Source organism: Bombina bombina, chromosome 4, assembly GCF_027579735.1.
Source record: "Bombina bombina isolate aBomBom1 chromosome 4, aBomBom1.pri, whole genome shotgun sequence".
Classification (NCBI taxonomy): domain Eukaryota; kingdom Metazoa; phylum Chordata; class Amphibia; order Anura; family Bombinatoridae; genus Bombina; species Bombina bombina.
The window spans coordinates 195,479,909-195,493,244 of record NC_069502.1 but is presented as its reverse complement, the minus strand read 5'-3'; positions in this window follow the sequence as shown (position 1 = coordinate 195,493,244).

Sequence of the window (13,336 nt, the reverse complement as noted above, 5' to 3'; positions counted from 1 at the left end):
ATACAAATTTTAACCCCTAATCTGCCAAACCGGACATCGTCGCCACTATAATAAATATATTAACCCCTAAACCGCCGCACTCCCGCATCACAAACACTATTTAAATATTATTAACCCCTAATCTACCGGCCGTAACATCGCCGACACCTACTTACATTTATTAACCCCTAATCTGCCGACCCCAACGCCGCCGCCACTATATTAAATGTATTAACCCCTAAGTCTAACCCTAACCCCCCCTAACTTAAATATAATTACAATAAATCTAAATAAAATTACTATAATTAGCTAAATTATTCATATTTAAAACTAAATACTTACCGATAAAATATACCCTAAGCTAACGAAAATATAACTAATAGTTACATTGTAGCTATTTTAGGATTAATATTTATTTTACAGGCAACTTTGTATTTATTTTAACTAGGTACAATAGTTATTAAATAGTTATGAACTATTTAATAACTACCTAGTTAAAATAAAGACAAATTTACCTGTAAAATAAAACCTAACCTAAGTAATCCGAGTTTAGACCTGTGGGAACCGTTGTCTGAAGCTTAAAGATCCAATTCATCTCCCTCTTCCGCAGCAACCTATTACAATCACCTCCTCTAGGGGGACATATTACCTTTTCTATGGCCTGCCATCTTAGACTACTGATATCTTTGTTGTGACAGCGCAAAAAATGTCTAAACAAAGGGGTACTAGCTTCTCCCACTTGTATAGTAGATAAGTATATATATATATAAGATTGTGCACAATGTGTTAATATCGGCTAGATTACGAGTTGTGCATTAGGGTTAAAAAGCAGCGTTGAGAAGTCCCAACGCTGCTTTTTAACACCCGCTGGTATTACGAGTCTTGAAATGACAGGCTCACCGCTCACTTTTTTGTTCAGACTCGGAAATACCGCAAATCCACTTACGTCAATTGCGTATCCTATATTTTCAATGGCTGATAGGATTTTTTCTACCTTAATTTCGATTGGCTGATAGAATTCTATCAGCCAATCGGAATTGAAGGGACACCATCTTGGATGACGTAATTTAAAGGAACCTTCATTCAGTCGTCGGACGAAGAAAGAAGAGGATGCTCTGTGTCGGATGTCTTGAAGATGGATCCGCTCCGCGTCGGATGGATGAAGATAGAAAATGCCATCTGGATGAAGACTTCTGCCCGTCTGGAGGACCACTTCTGCCCGGTGGGTGAAGACGTCTCACGGTAGGGTTAGTGTTAGTTTTTTTAAGGGGGGATTGGGTGGGTTTTAGAGTAGGGTTGGTTGTATGGGTCGTGGGTTTTAATGTTGGGGGGGTAATGCCCAGCAAAAGGCCCTTTTAAGGGCTATTTGTAATTTAGCGTAGGGTAGGGCTTTTTTTATTTTGGGGGGCTTTTTTTATTTTGTTAGGGGGATTAGAGTAGGTGTAATTAGTTTAAAAATCTTGTAATTATTTTATTATTTTCTGTAATTTAGTGGGGGTTTTTTCATACTTTAGATAATTTTTTTAAAATTGTAATTAATTGTATTTAGTTTAGGGCATTTATTTAATTATTGTGTAGTGTTAGGTGTAATTGTAACTTAGTTTAGGTTTTATTACAGATAAATTTGTCTTTATTTTAACTAGGAAGTTATTAAATAGTTAATAACTATTTAATAACTACTGTACCTAGTTAAAATAAATACAAAGTTGCCTGTAAAATAAAAATAAACCGTAAGATGGCTACAATGTAACTATTAGTTATATTTTAGCTATCTTAGGGTTTATTTTATAGGTAAGTATTTAGTTTTAAATAGGAATAATTTAGTGAATTGTAGTAATTTTATTTAGATTTATTTAAATTAAATTTAAGTTACGGGGGTTAGGGTTACACTTAAATTTAGGGGTTAATAACTTTATTATAGTGGTGGCGACATTGGGGGCGGCAGATTAGGGGTTAATAAACGTAGTTAGGTTGCAGCGACATTGGGGGCGGCAGATTATGGGTTAATAAATATAATGTAGGGTTTGGCGATGTTGGGGGCAGCAGATTAGGGGTTCATAACTATAATGTAGGTGGCGGCGGTGTCCGTAGCGGCAGATTAGGGGTTACTAATATAATGTAGGTGGCGGCAATGTCGGGGGCGGCAGATTAGGTGTTAATAAGTGTAAGATTAGGGGTGTTTAGACTTGGGGTTCATGTTAGGGTGTTAAGTGTAGACATAAAAAGTATTTCCCCATAAGAATCAATGGGGCTGCGTTAGAAGCTGAACGCTGCTTTTTTGCAGGTGTTAGGTTTTTTTTCAGCCGTCTCTCCCCCATTGATTCCTATGGGGAAATCGTGCACAAGCATGTTTTACCTGCTCACCGCTACCGTAACAACGCTGGTATTGAGGTGAGATGTGGAGCTAAATTTTGCTCTTCGCTCACTTTTTTGCGGTTAACGCCGGGTTTCTAAAAACCTGTAATACCAGAGTTGTCTGTAAGTGAGCGGTGAGCATAAACTGCTTGTTAGCACCGCACCCCTGTTAACGCAAAACTCGTAATCTAGGTGTATAGTTGTTTAAAATTGCATGCTATGAATCATGATAATTTTATTTTTACTTGAGTGTCCCTTTAAAAGTGTTCTTGCATATGCATAAATATTTATAATTTCCCATTCTTTTAATTGCTGCTTACATATTCTATACCCACCCACATAATCACAGACACATGAATGCACACATATACACAATCACACAAATTCATATAACCATGCACACATACAAATAAACACAAATACACACACAAATAAACACAAATACACACACAAACACAAATGCACACACACATACACACACAAATAAAATAAACACAAATACAAACACAAACACACATACACACACAAATAAAATAAACACAAATACACACACACACACATGTTGCTAAATTAAAGTATATTCTGTGAAAGAAGACACTTTACCAAGGTATTATTTAGGGAGGGCTTGCAGAAACAAGAGGATGGGAAAGTAATGCAAATATTTACTTTGCCATACTAGAAGTACTAGTGGTGTGTAAGTATATTCTAAATGCAACAGACCTTCAGAATGTGCTTCTTGAATAAAAATGCAAAGCTGTCCTATTGTTGATAATATTCCATGAGTCAGGTAAAAAAAGAAAACACAACTTCATTGTGAAATTACAGAGAAGGGTTTCACTTATATATTTCTTCCTTTAGATAGATCATGTAATAGTTCATATTCCAAATATCGCTCCAGCATCCTGCAGAAAGTCATCTATATGCATTTATTTTCAGGATACTTGTGAGAATAATATATTGTAAAAATGGCTATGAATAACACAACATAAAATGGTACAGAGAAATACAGAGAGGGAAATTAACAATTTCTTAGACTAGCCTAAAGATATAAGGGAATGGTCTGGGTCTAGGTAAGTCAAACGTTTATGTTTATTTCATGTCCCTTTAACTTTGTTTTTAATGTCCCTTTAAAATGTGAGAAACAAAATATATTTACCAGACTTGCATTCCTATCCAATGCAAAAGTGAAAACACATTTTGCTGATAGAATTAATTTACAGACACCTTTAACTAAGCAGTATATCAGATAAACTGCTTTTACTATTTCTTTCTCAGTAAATTATCCATTTCATTCATGATGAAAACAATAATTTCCCAAACCCTCTAGCACTAAGGTTGGCTGAGTCTGGTGAAAGACCAGCTCAATCTAGAGAGGTTTAGCAAGGGCTCTCCTGGTAGTTTATGGAAGCACCTGCTAAGTGCGCTGGCTTATTCTGAAGACAGTCTTTGCATTGGGACTGAAGCATAACTGGAGCCTCTTTGAAAACTAATGACTGTAACACGGAGCTCTTTGCAACCAGCAATCCTTTACTCTGAGCACCCAGCAATGTAAACAGTCAAAAAGTTAAATGTTTGTTTTCAGCATAAACACGTTATATAGCAAATAAGAAACAAATAGGCAATAGCATCACTCATCTTTCACAGAATAGGCAAAACATCTATTTACTCTGATAAGACTATTCTACACCTATACACATATTTTATACATATTTAGTTTATATTAGCTATTAAATGGACATTAAACACTTTGAGATTGTAATAATAAATTGTATATATTTATAAAACTCTGCAATATACTTTCAATATTTATTGTATCCTCTTTCCTGTAATTCCATTCTTAAATTGTGAGCTTTTCAGTTCCTGTTAGAAATGGAAGTGCCGAACACTGTAATTTTCCACACAGCCATTGGCTGCACACTCTAGTGACATATTTATAACTGTCTCTAATTGGCTACAGCAGCTCCCATAGTTTTATAGACACTAAAACTTTATACTTATTTTGTTAATATTTAAACAGCTAATGAAGCTTGAAAAAAATACATCTACGTGTTATTCTCAGACTAATCTTTTCTTTTAATGCATTATTCTATCTAGCATTTATTTAGTGTATTATGTCCCTTGAAGTACCAAACTGTAGAGAAAATCTGCAAGCAGAATACATATTTAGAAAACCTTTTCAAACTCTCACTAATGATTTGCAAAACCCTTCACATTGCGCTAGGAGACTTCTTGAAAACCCTGGTGAGTATATATATCTTATCTCTTTTCATTGGACTTGCTGTAAATTAGTTGTGCACTAATCTAAGCAATCACTGCCTATCATGTAGCTGGTTGAGGCAACTTTGCAACATACTTAAAGGGATATTAAACAATAAAAATGTATTCCAATCCTCAGACGCCTAGATTACAAGTGGAGCATTATTGATAGCGCAGGGAGCACTATCCATATTGTGGTGAATTAGTTGTGCCAGAGAATGTTAGAGCAGCTGTCATTTTTAGTGCGCCCTATACTTCAATGTATAACGTGAGGTGCTTTAACATTGCAGCTTTTACAAGTGGTAAGTTATGTGTTGTGCACGAGTGCCACGCATAATAATGCTGAAAAATGTAGCATGCCGGGAGATCTGAACAAAACATGTGTATAATATACTAATAAAGTAATTCACACACACATAGATAGATAAAGTCTAATAAGAAGAAGATAACATGGGGCTCCATGTACTAAGAGGCGGGCGGACAGCTTCTTAACTCGCAAAGCTGTCCGCCCGCCTCCGCTACACACGGGCAGCGGATCTATTGATCCGCTTGCCCGTATGTATCATTACACACTCAGCGGAGTGTGTAATGCCCGCCCCTTCAGTCGCGCGACCAATCACGTGACTGAAGGGGCTGTCAATCACCGAGAGCGAGCGAGCTCTCTGTGATTTTGCTTCGCCACCTAAGAGGTGGCGTAGGGTGTAGGAAGCAGCGGTCTAATGACCGCTGCTTCTTACATTGCGGGAAGCAGGCTCGCATATGCGAACCTGCCCCGCAAAGGCTCCGGAGCAGCTTTCGCTGCTTCGTACATGGAGCCCATGGTCACTCGAGCGCAAACAATTTACTTTCATCTTGTTATACAGATACTAACTTGCACCTGTTAAAAGTTTACTTCCAGCAGTGTTAGCGAGTAAACGCTACATAGCACGCAGCTTGTAATCTGGCCATAAATTAATTCATTTATGGGAAATTCAATATTGAGATTAATTAAAGTGACCAAATTTCCCAGACGCCAATTCTGGACACCTCAGACTCAAATTCAGGACACCCCATGAATATTGAGAAAGTGTTAAAATAGTCATTGAAAAATGTTAATATATACAGGCATGTGAAAATAGTTTACCTACCGTAGTGAAAAATATTGCTGAGATAAAACTGTTGTTATCCTTACTTTTTATCTTTACTGTAGCTGTAAGTGCTCCAACCCCAAACACATACCCTACCTCGGTTTGCCAAACCATTCTGTAAATGTAAGTGCTGAACAGTGATATGTAACAGCGACCCCTGCTGGATTGGAGAAGTAATTACAGCTGATTTTGTGGAAAGTGAAATTGGTTGTCATTTATTTACAGACAGCAAAATTACAAGTAGCACGTATTGAGTTTTCCACACGCGATGTGGTCTTTTCACAATCAATTTCCATTGTGCAGTTATAACAAGTCTTGAAAAATTGTGATTGCGTGCCTGCATTCGCCTTTTACGCAACAATCCTTTCCGCGCTCGAAGAGCTGTAGTTAATGCTTTTCTGCAACAAAAAAGTTTAATGAAAATACATTACATATTAGTTTTCTTTTTTCTATTTGTCTTCTCCATTGACTTCTATAGGGAATACTTGAACGCATGCATGATTTCGCTGTTTGCATTATGCGTTTTAACCCGCGCGCAAAATGAGTTATTTTGCAACTTGTAATACCTGCGTAACCCCAAATGCAAAAAATCTAACACGCGTTGTGTTTTCGCAACTGATTTTCCACGTGACTTGTAAGTGACAGGAAACCCATGTTGGAAAATTCAGGACAAAAAAAATTAGGGACACACAACCCAAATTCAGGAATGTCCTTAAAAATAGGGAGATTTGGTTACTTTAGTTCTTTGTCCCTTTACAGTTCAGTATATTTAAAGGGATACTGAACCCAAATTTTTTCTTTCAGGACTTCAGATAGAGCATGCAATTTTAAGCAACTTTCTAATTTACTCCTAGTATCAAATTTTCTTCATTCTCTTGGTATCTTTATTTGAAATGCAAAAATGTATGTTTAGATGCTGGCCCATTTTTGGTGAACAACCTGGGTTGTTCTTGCATAAACTTATACAGGCAGATACACACAAACACTACATATCATATACTTACACATGCAGATACACACGCACACATACACACACACACTACATAGCATACACTTACACATCCATATACACATACACATTACATAGCTTACACTTATACATGCAGATACACACACACTACACAGCATAAACTTATACATGTAGATACACACAAACACTACATAGCTTAAACTTGCACATGCAGATACACACACATACACACTACATAGCATACACTTATAAATGCAAATACATAGTAACCTACATAGCTTACACTTATACATGCAGATACACACACACACACTACATACCATACACTTATATATGCATATACACACATTACACAGCTTACACTTATACATGCAGATACACACACTACACAGCATACACTTATACATGCAGATACACACACTACACAGCATACACTTATACATGCAGATACACAGACACTACATAGTATACACTTATAGATGCAGATATACACAAACACACTACCTAACATACACTTACACTTGCAGATACACACACAAACTCCATAGCATATACTTATACATGCAGATACACACACACATTACATAGTTTACACATACATGCAGATACACACACACACTACATGTCTTACACTTAAACATGCAGATACACAGACACTACATAGTATGCACTTATACATGTAGCTACACACACAGACTACATAGCATATACTTACACATGCAGATACAAACACACACAATACATAGCATACATTTACACATGCAGATGCGCACACACACACACACTACAAAGAATACACTTATACATGCAGATACACACACATTACATAGCTTACACATACATGCAGATACACACACTACATAGCTTACACATACATGCAGATACACACACACACACTACATAGCTTACACTTATACATGCAGATACATACACACACTACATAGCATACACTTATATATGCAGATACACACACACATACTACATAGCTTACACTTAAACATGCAGATACATACACACACTACACAGCATACACTTATACATGCATATACACACACACACTACATAGATTACACTTATAAATGCAGATACACACACACACTATACAGCATACACTTATAGATGCAGATACATATACAGGTAGCCCTCAGTTTACGCCGGGGTTAGGTTCCAGAAGGAATGGTTGTAAATCGAAACCGTTGTAAATTGAAACCCAGTTTATAATGTAAGTCAATGGGAAGTGAGGGAGTTAGGTTCCAGGCCCCTCTCAAAATTGACATAAGTAACACCTAATACATTATTTTTAAAGCTTTGAAATGAAGACTTTAAATGTGAAACAGCATTATTAACCTAATAAAATAGATTGTATCATCATCAAACTAAGTTTAATGAACAAAAACATTTGCTAAACCGCACCTAATAAAATTATCACACAAACACAGACTGTATCATCATCAATCTAAGTTTAATGAACAAAAACAAAATAATCACACAACAGACTGTATCATTCAAACTAAGTTTAATGAAGAAAAAAAACGTTTTTTTACTTGCATTTTTCTGCATCTAAGGGAAGTGGCTGCTAGATCTTGTTCCTTAAAAAACGGCTCCATTGCTCAGGTCTGGTTATACACTGATTTCAGCCTGCCAGTGTTTAATCACACAGCAGACTGTATCATCATCAAACTAAGTTTAATGATCAAAAATGTTTTTTACTTGTCTTTTTCTGCAAACAGTTCTCTGCATTGAGTCTGCAGCTAAGGGAAGTGACTGCTAGATCTTGTTCCTTTGAAAGCTGATCCATTGATCACGTCTGGCTTGCTTTTCTTTGCATGTGTTTGCTGCAAAACAAGCGGACAGCTCCACCTACTGGCTATTTTAATGTATGCATGTGCTAATGCTTTCAATAGCAGTCAATGCTTTTCAATAGCAAAATAAAAGGGCGTTATTCTGAAACGGCGCAAATTGAACCGTCGTAAACCGAGGGCCACCTGTACACACTACACAACATACACTTATACATGCAGATACACACACACACACATCATAGCTTACACTTATACATGCAGACACACACACACACTACATAGCTTATACTTATACATGCATATACAAACATACTACACAGCATAAACTTATGCATGCAGATACACACACTACACAGCATACACTTATACATGCATATACACACACTCACACACTACACAGCATACACTTATACATGCAGACACACACACTACATAGCTTACATTTAAACATGCAGATACACACACACTATACAGCATACACTTATACATACAGATACACACACACACACACTACATAGCTTACACTTATACATGCAGACACACACACACACACTACATAGCTTATACTTATACATGCATATACAAACACACTACACAGCATACACTTATACATGCAGTTACACACACACACACACACACACACACACACACACTACATAGCTTACACTTATACATGCAGATACACACACACTGGTATTCTGGGTATACTTGGTTGGTTGTTGACATCACTTCACCTTACACTTGCATACCCCAAAATTTAGGTATTTTAGCGGTGGATTTTTTTCTAGAAAGGGAAATGGGCTTAGATCCTATTCTACAACACTACATAGGAGATGTTTTAAGTTTTTTACTTTCTCATAACTTCCTTATGTTTGATAATAGCTTCTACTGACAAATATGTGGCACAGTGATGGGGGCTAAATTTCCCCTTGCCTTTGCCAATTTGTTTGTTTCATGGTGGGAACTCACTTATATCTATAGCACCCTCAATCCATGTCTTGAATATATTTATCTTTTTGTAAGGTATATAGATGATCTTTTGGTAATAGTTAAAAAACCTGTAAATGAGGAGTAATTTGGATTATTTTTATATGAACTTAAGGTTTCCTAGAACATATAGCCAACATGAGGTAAATTATTTGGATCTCTCTTTATTCAATACATGGGTCAAACATCTAGGGAGGTAAGAAAACAGTTTGGAGAACATACCCGTGATGTAAAAAATTATGTAAAAGAGTCCGCTGTAGCTAACCATTTTAATAGTGAACATTTTACTAATATAGCTAACAAGTCAGTTCAAGTCATAGATAGAGCTATTTTGCCTTCTAGAGGAGGTAATAGATATAAAATTCTAGAAAGAAAGGAGCTCTAATAGATTCTGAAATTAAAAACTAGACATGTGCGCAGCGGAAAAATTAATTTAAATTAGTTTTGGATCGATTCGAATTCGGATACATTTGAATGTATTTGTTTCGGCTTCATAAGGATTTGAATAAATTCGGATGTATTCGGATGTATTTGTTTCGGATTAGATTCGTAAATTCGGAAGTTCAGTATGAATTGTGATTATAAATTAAAATTTTTATACTGAATCGTGATTAGTCCATGGCCATTTGAATGTAAAGAATAAATCTGAACTAATTCGGATTTATTCGTTACAAATGCATTTGAATTAGTTTAGTTTCGTTGCTAGAGTAATTCGGAAATTCTAATCGATTTGAATCTCCGAATTTGGCGAATTTCGTCCGAATTTCGTTTTGGAACTAAACGAAATGCACATGTCTATTAAAAACACGGTCCACTAGGAATGAATAGGGAGTATAACATAAATTATTTCATTGATACTTAATAGCCTTTGGGTTTTTAATACATCAAATATAAAATATTAGCTTGATAGCTATTAATTCAATTATTATTATTTATAAATTATATTTCTATGTCTGAATTACAGTATTAGCATCTGTGTCTATGGTATTATCTTCATGCATTTATTCTTTATTTGCAGTCTATTTTGTATATATTGTATGCCTGTATTTGATATATTTATGGATCTGTTTTCCTATATGTTGTGTCTCTATTCAGTATTTCTATCAGGACACATTGAGTTTGTTTTTACTTATATGTGCACTTTAATTGGCTAATATGTTTCTGGTGGGGGTATATAAAGGACACTTCCTGTGTATAGGGTTATGTCAATGAGTAAGCTCCTGTAGGAGGCGTGTAAGGCATCAAACGTCTGTCTGTTGTCACTCTGTCCATTGTCTGTGCTATTTTTTGGATTTCCATTTCTTTTTAATTTTTTGGATTTTGAAATAAAGTTGGTATTTTGCTTTACCCCTCTGTGCAGTGCCTGCTATTCTACTTCCCTCATCCTATGTATATACAATTTTTAAATTATGTGCATTTCCCTGTATAATGCATATTATTGTAAATATTGTATAGATTTTAAACATTTTAATGTGTTAATTTTTTTTAAAATATATACAATACTTAAATGAATATGCATTCTACAGGAAAATGCATTTCATTTAAATATTGTATATACATGTGTCGACTTTGCTCCAATAGTTATAATAGGGAGGTTTTTTTTGCCTTTATTTGTCCGGTATATCGAAGAGATGACATAGATGTAAGCTTTCTGTGGTAGTTAGGAGGGCATTCCAGGGGGCATTTTGATTTGGATACATAGCCAGTAGTGTGATATATTACAATCTCTGAAGTACAGGTTATGTGTAGGGTTTCAGCTTTGTTTGCCTCACCACCTTTTTATTGACGATACTTTACAGTATGAGGCAGGTAGTGTAGGTGTAGTTACAGTTAGGTTACACAGGCATTATTTGAAGTGTTCCTACACAGAAACCTTGTTTGGTTTCAGTGAGCGCACTATCTGTGCTGTGTATGAACACTTTAAATATGCCCCCTGCCCACTGAAAGTGCCAACAAGTGGCGATGTCGGCTAAATTTTGCTGAAGTCATGATCATTATTATTTCTCTAAGAGTAAAAGGGGAAACCATATGTGGACTCCTTGCACACATGTCCTAGAGAGATGCAACTTCACCTCACTGACGAGGCCCACAGAAGGCCGAAACGTACGTCTGGGGTTTGCTGTTTCTCTTGTTCAGAGAAGAATTTCCTTGTATTTCGGCGCTAGACTGTAATTGGGCAGGGTCAGACATGATATGCTACAGGATATTCTCTGTGAAAAGGCTTACACCTAGATTACAAGTTTTGCGTTGCGGCTTGTAATGCTAAAAATATGGCATTTTCAGCGTTAAAACAGCACCGCAGCTATTACAAATCTTGTCGGTATAGCTGTACCGCACACCTTTTAGCCTGTAACGCAACGTCAGTCCCGCAGACGTAAAAATGACATTTTTCATGGGATTCCCATAGCGCCGGTACTACGAGTTTTGTGGTACGGCTAAAAAGTGATCTGTACCGCCATCTAAAGTCAGTAGTTATGAGTTTTATGCTACACAGCTGTAGCATAAAACTCATAACTAAAGTGTTAAAAAGTACACTAACAACCATTAATTACCTATTAACCCCTAAACCGAGGCCCTCCCGCATCGCAAAAACTATATTAAATTTATTAACCCCTAATCTGACGCTCCCCACATCGCCGCCACAAAAAATTTATTAACCCCTATTCCGCTGCTCCCCGACATTGTTGCCATTATAATAAACGTATTAACCCCTAAACCGCCGCCCTCCCGCATCGCAAACACTATTTAAATATTATTAACCTCTAATCTGCAGTCCGCCCACACTGCCGCTATAATAAACCTATTAACCCCTAAACCGCAAGCCCCCCACAACAAAATATACTAAAATAAATAGAATTGAACAGCCAATAGGATTTTAACAGCCCTAATTCTTATTGGCTGATTCAATTTTTTCAGTCAATAGGAATGCAAGGGATGCCATCTTGAATTGCATCCCTTGCATTGAAGATTCAATGTACGGCGGCTACCGTATGAAGAGGATGCTCCACGCCGGATGTCTTCAGGATGGACACACTCCGCACCTCCGGGATCAAGATAGAAGATGCCGCCTGGATGAAGATTTAAGAGGCTGCCTGGATGAAGACTTCTTGCCGCTTGGATCAGGACGTCGCCACCAGGATGAAGATTGAAGAGGCCGCCTGGATGAAGACTTCACCGGGATGAAGATCATTCAAGCGGGACTTCAAAAACTGTAAGTGGATTGTCAGGGGGTTAGTATTAGGCTTTTTAAGGGTTTATTGGGTGGGTTTTATTTTTTAGTTTAGGGTCTGGGCAGTAAAAAAGCTAAATGCCCTTTTAAGGGCAATGCCCATACAAATGCCCTTTTCAGGGCAATGGGTAGCTTAGGTTTTTTAGATAGTTTTATTTAATTTTGTGGGTTTGGGGGGTTGGGGTTTGTAATGTTAGTGGGTCTTTGTAATTTTTTTTCAATAAAAAAGCTGATATCTTTAGGGCAATACCTTACAAAAGGCCCTTTTTAGGGCCATTGGTATTTTATTCTAGATTAGGTTTTTTATTTTGGGGTGGTTTTTTTATGGGTATTAGAAAAGGAATCATGATATACTACTGGCTTCCTGTGGGCGGAGCGCTGTGGTAATGGAGTGCGCTCAGGCTCTCCTTTGAGTGGAGCACCGTAACATCAGTGTCCCAGCCATAGAGCCTTATTGTGGGGAAAATATAATACCCTACCCGAGGACATTACATGGCATAAGGAAGTCCAATATACCCTTTTAGGCTGGTTGGGACCAGCCTTAACACAGAACTGAAGTAGAAGTATGGCAACAAATTGAAGTGCAGGCAGCACTGCAGCGAAGACTACAAGGGAAATTTACACAACACCC